This window comes from Cryptomeria japonica, chromosome 10 (assembly GCF_030272615.1).
Source record: "Cryptomeria japonica chromosome 10, Sugi_1.0, whole genome shotgun sequence".
Taxonomy (NCBI): domain Eukaryota; kingdom Viridiplantae; phylum Streptophyta; class Pinopsida; order Cupressales; family Cupressaceae; genus Cryptomeria; species Cryptomeria japonica.
In genome coordinates, this window is record NC_081414.1 from 244678054 (window position 1) to 244687321 (window position 9268).

The 9268-nt window shown below is 33.4% G+C and overlaps 1 long non-coding RNA gene across 2 annotated transcripts; it reads left to right on the forward strand.

Annotated features, from left to right (window-relative positions):
* The first annotated feature begins 2336 nt into the window (after window positions 1–2336).
* On the forward strand, window positions 2337–4220 carry LOC131066575 (uncharacterized). 2 transcript variants are annotated; one of them, XR_009359204.1, is made up of 4 exons: window positions 2337–2430; window positions 3019–3299; window positions 3458–3572; window positions 3926–4220. It is a non-coding gene; the product is annotated as an uncharacterized LOC131066575 (long non-coding RNA). The 2 variants fall into 2 exon arrangements; XR_009111692.2 differs by having other exon boundaries at window positions 2351–3299; window positions 3926–4218.
* The last annotated feature ends 5048 nt before the right edge of the window (window positions 4221–9268 follow it).

A 9268-nucleotide genomic window follows, 5' to 3' on the forward strand; every position in this document is an offset into this window, starting at 1 on the left:
TAGTTAAGTCCAATCCTTGAATTCACCAGTGTTGAATAAACTCTCACTTCTGTTCAAGTACGATTATCAATATTAACGACAGCCAGTCCTCCTGTCATTTTCAGCTTGCACGCCTCTACTTTCTCAGATATTTTTTTATTAACTCTCCTTCCTGCAATATATTACAACTAGCAATTGCACCTTAGTCTGCAATGGGTACACAGAACATATGTGGAAAGAATAATAGGAAAAAAGTGGTCTATTTATTACATATATTGGTGTAGTACATGAGGTCAACTAATAAGAAACTTAGAAAATGATGTTGTTTATGCCAAAAAGGTCTCAATAGAGAATTGATAGCTTCAATCAACTATTCATCAACTAACACGGATCCAAACATGATTGAAAAAAACTCTAAATTATAAGGATAATCAAAATAGAGATGGAGGGAGGGAAAGATAAATAAAAAAATCAAGAGAAGTAGAGATAAACAAATAGAGATGGAGGGAGGGAAATATAAATAGGAAAATAGAGAGAAGTAGAGATAAACAAAGAGACAGAGACAGAGACATAGAGATGTATAGGGAGAGAGAAGAGGGGAGAGGGAGATATAGCTAAAGGGTGATATAAAGAGATAGAGATATAAGATATGGAGAGAGAGAGAGAGAGAGAGAGAGAGAGAGAGAGAGAGAGAGAGAGAGAGAGAGAGAGAGAGAGAGAGAGTGAAATAGAGAGCTATAGAGAAAAAGAGATGCAATGAATAAGAAAGTGAGGCAAAGATATTGAGATATAGATAGAGAAGGGAGGGAGAGATAGGGTGATAGAGATAAAGGGTATAAGAGTCAAAGAGAAATAAAATGATAGAGATAAGTAATAGAGAGATGTATGAAGATGGAGAGAGATGGAGAGAGAGAGATGGAGATAGAAAGATTGAGACAATGGGACAAGAGGAGATAAAGAGGTACAATGATAACGATATAGAAAGTGATATATGAAGAGAGGTAGAGAGGGGGAAATGAAGAGATTAAAGGATAAAGATATACAAAGTAATATATAAAGAGAGGTAAAGAGGGATATATAGATAGATAGATAGATAGATAGATAGATAGAGAGAGAGAGAGAGAGAGAGAGAGAGAGAGAGAGAGAGAGAGAGAGAGAGAGAGAGAGAGAAGGTTATAGAGACAAGTAATAAAAGAGAGAGAGGGGTGGTATATATATACATGGAAAAATAGGGAGTGTATGTGTATGAGTGAGAGATATAGAGATGGGGAGGGAGAAACATGAAGTGTGAATATGTGAATGAGGGATAGATATGGAGAGGTCGAGAGAGATGTGTAAAAATAGATAGAGAGGGAGGAGAAAAAAATACAAAGGATAGAGAAATAGAGAGGTATAGAAAGAGGGAGTGATAGGAAGAGAGGGAGAGAGATAGACATAGAAAGAGGGAGAGATAAAGATATAAATATAGTAGGAAAGATAGAAAGGGAAGAGAGGGAAGATGAAGATATAATGTAATATATTACATAATATTAATTATCAAATTTATATTATATAGATGGATGCTATCCGAGGAGGAGAAGACCGAATCCGAACACACATTACTCATCCACATGTTGAACAAATTGTTAACATGCTGATTGAAGTATGGATGGAAGGTGAACGAGGATGGACTGGCTGGAATCCGCCAATTGGAAACAACAGTCTACCTGATAATGATATATATTTTGATTAACTAGGATCTCTAACTCTTTATCCTTTTTTGGTTATTGGCTCTTCCTCGATTTATAAGTTTGTAATCATGATATATCTCCTTTGTAAATAATTTGGGTATGTAGCATCTCAGATCTGGACATGATGTATATTTTGGCTTACCTCCTGTTATTGAGACTCATGAACTAACATGGTGATGATGTAATTTTTTGATACTTTAGCTTTAATTCAAAAATTTATATTATATAATATATTATACTAGTGTTATAATAATTAATTATATTATATCTCATTGTAAAATAATTCATGTTCATATATTACATTATAATTTTATTCTATTATATTTATAATGTATTATATTGGTGTTATAATAAGTGAGACATGATTATAATTATTAGTAATATACTAAATATAATATTATAATTATTATGCAATTTAATATGTATTATAATAAATAATTAATAACGCTTATATAACACTAATACTAAGTTAATTATATAAGGTAATAGATGTTCACCTTCCTGTGCATTATATATGGATTCCATCTGTTATGTAGTCCACGTGCCTTGTTTGTGCTTCCACATGTATTTGGCTAAATAGGCTACATGCCTTGTCTGTGCTTCCACAGATTGCATGCATAGAGAAGATCACAAAATACTCCTTTCCATAACAGTTTGATGTAAGTCTATTCCTTGTTCAAAAGTTCCCATTTCGGTACAAACATGCTGGATGCTGGCAACAGTGAGTTTGGATTTACGCATGTCCATTGCATTTGCTTGAATTTTTTGTGCATTTCTTTGAATATCATATTTCTCCAAGGCATTATGTCAAACTATTCTAGTGCTAACAGAGCCGCTGTCTCCATGTCTCTTTGTTTGCTTTTGTTGTTGGAATCGATTCTGGAGGAAAATGTTTAAGCTTAATGACTATCTTTCTATGGAAAAAACCAACTACTAAAAGCAATCGGAAGGGAGAATTTTCTTAGGGCTTCTATCAGCGTTGTCACAATATCAGATAGTACCATTTATGAAAAATACAAAATGCATAGCTTACGATTCCTTTAGCCTAATATCTAACCAAGGTTTACACTAGTTTACTGAAACCCATATTTTATTAGTTCTTGCCCTGCATGGAACTATTGGCGAGGGTTTTTGGTAAACAATTATTAAACATGTTCCTTACAGCCAATAGCATCGCTTAATTTTTCTTTTGCAAAATTTTAATTAAATATTCCTTATAGAAATGTGATCGGGCTTTAGCGGTTGTTTGTCAAATTTTAATTATGGACTATTAAAAGTGATTTTGTTAGTTTTTTATTGGAAGATACAGAGGTTCACATTTCACCATGCGAGAGAATGCACGACTATCCAAACAGTTGGCCGATAAAAAAGGCGTCTTGGAGCTTTCATTTTTGGGGTTTAGCAAATGTGCAGGAGGCTGCAGGTAACTAATCATGTTGGCTAGGTGGCACTTGAAAGCAATCCATGTGCCTTGTCTTTGTGCTATCATGATCAAAAATAGATTGAAGCAATACTTGTGCATAGGATCATTTTGTCTTTGCCCATTTTTCCTTATCAACGTTTTTGATACAATTTGGGGAGAATCTTGAGGTAAGTCCCTTTCCATTTTATTTCTGTTGTTTCATTTCAGCTTGATTATACTAGAAAATGAACCAATACTGACATTTCTGGCTTTGGTTTTATTCTACTATTATTAGATCAACTCTCATGGTTGTATTGGCAATTGTTTGTGTGCATGGGGCTTTCAGAGTTCGTGAAGATTTATTTCTGGATGAGCACGAGCCCACCCTTAGCTTCCTTTCTTTTCTTGGCAGTGGGGCCCCTCAGCCACCCATTGTCAGTCGTGTCTAAGATATTCTTCAGGTGTAAGGAATTTATGCTTAGGGCACTCCATAGTATTTCTTAATTAAATTTTTTTATGCTTGATGTATATGAATTATCAACATGTTTTGCTTAGGAAAGAATGCATAACTACTTTTAAATTAATATCAAGAATACTGAGATTTTCTCATCACAGATACCTAGATCTATGTTTTAGAGTATTTGTACGTGATGATTTAGGAAAAATATTTTGAAATTGGATCAAACACGAAATTGGATCAAACTCTTTTTTAGATGAGGGTTTCTTTAACTTTGTTTTGCATGATTTTTTTCGTCTGGAACCATGAGATTGAAAGTGAAATTGAAAGTGAAATGTGTTGCACTTGTAAATGCAGGTGATCAAGATGGTATTCAATATATGTGCACGCAGGCTCTATTGAGTTGGATAATTATGGACTACCATTTTCAAGAATTGAAGATAGAGGGATTTACCAGTGCACGTTTCAAGTTTGAGGTGGCAATCTACAATGTTTCGATATTTGTAACCTTCCCTTCATGACAACTCAAGAAACATATAAATTTTGGCTATAAATATTAGACGTATTTAAGATTGTTTAACCAAAGTAGGCACATAAATTTAAATTCCTGTATTGAGTATTACTCTTTTTTTTAATTCTTACAACTGTCACAATATCACTATAAAAACATCTTGATTTATGGAGTGAACATATATAATAAATATGAGAAAGATTATCAGCTTTATCGAAATCCTGCAGCAGCTAATGTTGGGAAATACATGAACTTGTCTGCTTTTCTTGAATTTGAAAAACAAGCCAACATTACTGCTCTTATTAGCATTGAGGTATGGGAGCTGATTATTATCTGAGAAAAGGCATTGACCATGTTTTTATTATATACAAATTTTGTCACTATCAAAACATATTTTACAGTTAAAAAGTTATGAGAGAATGCTTTTTGTGTTGTTTACAGAATGCATGTGCAACAGTATCAGAACAAAACCTTGGTACCAGAAATGGTGATATTATCCTTGGCTCCTCCAATCTGTACTGAAATACTGAGTTTTTTGTGTTCCCTTAGTTGATGGTCTTCATTGGCTTACACTATTGGCAAGGTCCTTCCCTCACATGTTTTTTAATACTTGTGTGGGGTTACCTTTGGCTTTTAGTTTTAACACCTACGTGTCTATTTGAGCGTTCATTTTTTAGTTTAGCGTATGTGCAGGACATTGCAGGTAACAAATCATGGTTTATGAATTGATTCAATAAAAAATTGCTGCAATAACAAACCTAAAGTGTAGAACATTTTTGAGAATATCAAGGAAATCTGTGCATTCAAATCTTATATTATTATTTGCTTTACAGCAGAAGACATGATATGATATTGTTGTAGTTGCATTTGAAAACTGTATTTTCAGACATCTAAGATAAAATGCCTTACAAACATTAGTTTTGGCAGGTTCACATTCTCTACGATGTTATTTTTCCATAGTGAGTAGTACTCTGTCTTCTACAATCTATTTTAGTGTATTGGAAATATAATGGTTTGGTTTATGCTTTCATATCATTCATCTTAAACTATTTGAAGTTAAACATTACGAAAGATGTAGAAAAACCAGTGAAGATTCACCTTATTTGTAGTGCCGGATAGGTTTTTGTGTTCGTGTTTTTTTTGGAGTGAGTTGCAGAGCAACAAAATCTTGAGAGTGCATTGTGTTAGCGGTAATTCAATTCAATGGTGTTCTTGAGGAGTTCATTAGAACAACTGACATGTACATCTAACTGGTACATGGACTATTTATATGGTGCATGCAAAAAAGTGGTTGTACCAGCCCAAAGAAAAGCAGTTTCCAATGTCAATGCAAAGAGATGGGTGGATAGTGCAGAGAAATGAAAGAGCACATAGCTTATTTACGGAGAAATGTGGCATGACAAGTTGTTGCCAAAAATCACATACAAAAATGGCCAATCAGACAAAAATGGCTAATTCAAACTAGACTAGGTTTGATAGCTTTTAATTTTTATCAAGCAAAATATATGATGTGTTTTTTCTTAATTCTTCTTAATGTTGGATAGGCCTGAAAGATCACACAATATCTTGGCCTTTTGTATATGTCCATGCCTTTTTATGACAAATATAGGGTCTCAAGGAGATCAGACAAATCTAGAGCTGCAACATGACAGTCCACAACACTTTTAAGTCCTCCAAATTTGCACATGGTAATATAGCCAGCTTTGCTGCAACATGACAATACACAACACTTTTAAGTAGTCCAAATTTGATGTAGGCCTTATAGATATCATTGAATTGCTCCCATTTTGTTGTGCCAACCCAAACAATTGTCCTACCACTTGGCCAGTTACCTGTCCTGAGACCTCACCTGTAATCTGTGCCTCAACATGCATCCTATCATTCTACGATTCTAGATCTAAACTTCTATTTCAGAGTACCAAAAATAACACTTATCCATCTATATTTTTGTGGCATATATGAATTTGCAATATAACAACTTCTGCAAGATACATATATTTTGAGACCCAAAAGGCAACCCAACCAATTTTAACATGTGTGCTTTCATCTTCGAATCATTGTCAAGCTCGTGTTCCCATTAGATAATGCAATACACAATAGATTACTCATCTGTAGCGCTCTAAACCTAGTGAAATGGGATTGTTCTTTTAATTTATTTATTAAAAAAATGCCAATTTTTTGGCTGTTGATTGGCATTCATTTGTTCACAATTTTCAGTTTTTGACCACAAGGGCTCCTAGAAGATTTTGCAACCATAATTTCATTTATTGAAATTTTGTAACCAACCTAATCCTTGTAACAATGCTAAACCAGGAGTGACAAAGATCAAATGTAGCCTGTCACAAAGTCCCCAAAAACAAAGAAGTAACTAGTTCATCAGTTAGACTACTTGATGTGTTAGTTTTTTTCCATTTTCAAAATTATTCCTCTTTAATATTTTGTTGATCCTTTTGTGTATGCTTTAGTCATGGCATTTAGACTTGGGTTATATTTCATGTGGTTAGCTCCCAAACCAAGTAGCTAAAGCTTATACCTAGAATGGTCAATACTGTGTTTAAGTTTTTAACTTTTCATTTGCAACAACCTATTTCATCCATTGTCAACTTGCCCTAAATGTAATGAATATACCTTACAACTATAGTAAAATAAATACTGCTTGTAAGATATAGCCTTTCTCGTGGAGTGATCTATTTTTCTTGTTTGTTTAGGTCTCTTGATGTATTGCTTTAAGTTTTGGTCTTGGAATTCAGACTTACTTGTCATCTCTAAAAGTTACACATGGTTTAGGATATATTGCTATAACTTTCAGCATTGGCATTTCAAGATAGCCACTTGATTTACTATGATCTGAGTCCAAACAAATAAAACTAACAAGTGGTATTAGGAATTCTACTTGTACCATCTGGCCCAAGCAACTGGAATGATTAATCTCTCTTGCCATCTTATTAGAGTTTCTAAATATAATTCTTGTAAATTCTAGTCTTGGCATTTGAAGTGAGCTAACTCATTCATCATCAGCTCATTTCAGATGTGGTCACTGAAACCTTTGCATAGGAAAGGATAAACTTCTAAATTCCAGTAATGGAATTCAGAGTCAACTATCCCATTCATTGTCAACACAGTCTAAACATGATCATTGAATCTCAGACAGTATATCCTCAAACATTGTCACTAAAATTTAAGAGTATTTTTTATAAACCCAAGACAAATAAAATACTTGCTAAAATATTTTGTATATTTAACTTTCAAAATTGAAGATTTTTTTCATTTTGTAATGTTTGTGCAAAATATTGATCAACAATTAACATTTCACTATTGAAAATTATTTTTGGCAGGCATTAGTGGATGATATAGAGTATTCAGTCTTGCTAATGTAAGAGAATGCATGACTCCCCATGAAAGAACTGACAAAAACTTTCAGCTACTTCTGCATAACAAGAGTTTGGGTACCCAAAATTCGTAGGGATCACCATAGGGCATAGGTGACAGATAACTAGGGCATTAGAGAATTAACTATATATATATATATATATATATATATATCATGTGTGAGAGCTTTCACATCAACATCTATGGTTGTCATTTGAGGTCTAGCCTGGCAAAGACTTTGAAGAAGGCATTTATTTATTTTTAAGACAAACCTCAAATTTACACGTAGAACAAATTATAAGTATTTAATTTGTTGGTGGTGTGTGTTTCCACGGACAATTGTTATGCATGTAAATGCAATGTAGATAGTTATAGAGTTAAAAATGTGCAGCATAAAATAAAAAATAAGGTGTCAAAAATCAAAGACAAACATTCTGCTTGGGAGTGGCAAACAGACTAGTAATTATTTACATTCAAGTATATCCAAAAGCCCTAAAAAAATATAGCTAGGAAAATTATCATTGATGACTGAATATTTCTTGTTCAATTAGTTATTGATTTTCTGTTTAAATAAGGAAACAAGTTGAATCTGTGCCAAAATTCTGGAACAAGATTAACTGAGTCAGCAACACCATGTATATCAACTATTCCATTATGAACAAGACTAGATGAAGACCCTATACAATCCATTATTTCAATGTTTCAACCCTTTTAATAAAAATGTCTTAATGAAATATCTAAGGAGAAATAGCAGTGCATGTAAGTTAGTCCTCTCATGCATTTACAGACATTTGACGAAGTAGATGCCAATGCATGAGTGCATTTTACAAAGACACACTGGTAAGAATGCCTTTTCTTTGTGCAATTGGTAAACAGGTTTAGATTGAATAGTTCAAATGCTCTTTGTTTCTCATATTCTTAAGCATGCAACTTTCTTTTTCTTCAACAGACAAATGAGCTTTACATTTTCTTTAAGCATGCTGGATAATCCTAGTTCTTCTTTCTTGCTGACAAAATCAAGTCGTTTTGGTGTGAATGCTAATAGGTGAAACAAATGGTGATAGCTATTCTAACTGAATCGGACATGAATCTTTCAGATGCTGTTGTTGAGATGATTTTTGACAAAGGTATGTAGCCTTTAATGAAGATTACTATTGTCAATTAGTTTTGTAGTTACAAAAAGTCAGAAATAAACCTAAAGTCAAATTTTCCTTTCAAAGAATTAAAACACCAGATTTTGCAAAGAAAGAAAGATAAGGCTTATTTTCTACTTCAAGCCTTTTTTATCATAGAATAGAGCATGTGGATTAATTGAGATAGGCAAAATCCCAAAATGATGAGTTAGCTACCGACTTCCAAGGTGAGCCACGGTGGGGTTTTCTTTGCATCAACTTTGCTGATCACACTCATCATCAAGATGAAAGCAAAAAATTCTTCATTTTTGTGCCTCATCTTGTACGTTGAAGTGGGCTACACCAGCCATTGAATGGAAGCTGTCAATCCAGAATTTTAGTCTCCGCAAATTTCTTTCTATATTGTCTATGATATTTTCTTAAAATTGAAGGATTGCGGAAACAAACCACCGTTATCATGTATACATTAACAAAGCTGCACAATTTTTTTATATCTTTTTGTTTTGTATTTGATGGTGTATGAGCCCTTTAAAGTGTAAATTAAAAACTACTTTTATTTACAATATGACTGTACGTTAGGAAATAGGAAATCATCACAAGAAAATCAAAATACTAATCATTAGCCCAATCATGAAAGCAAAACTGCAATGATCTATCCTAAACAACACTCAATAGAGACATGAAATA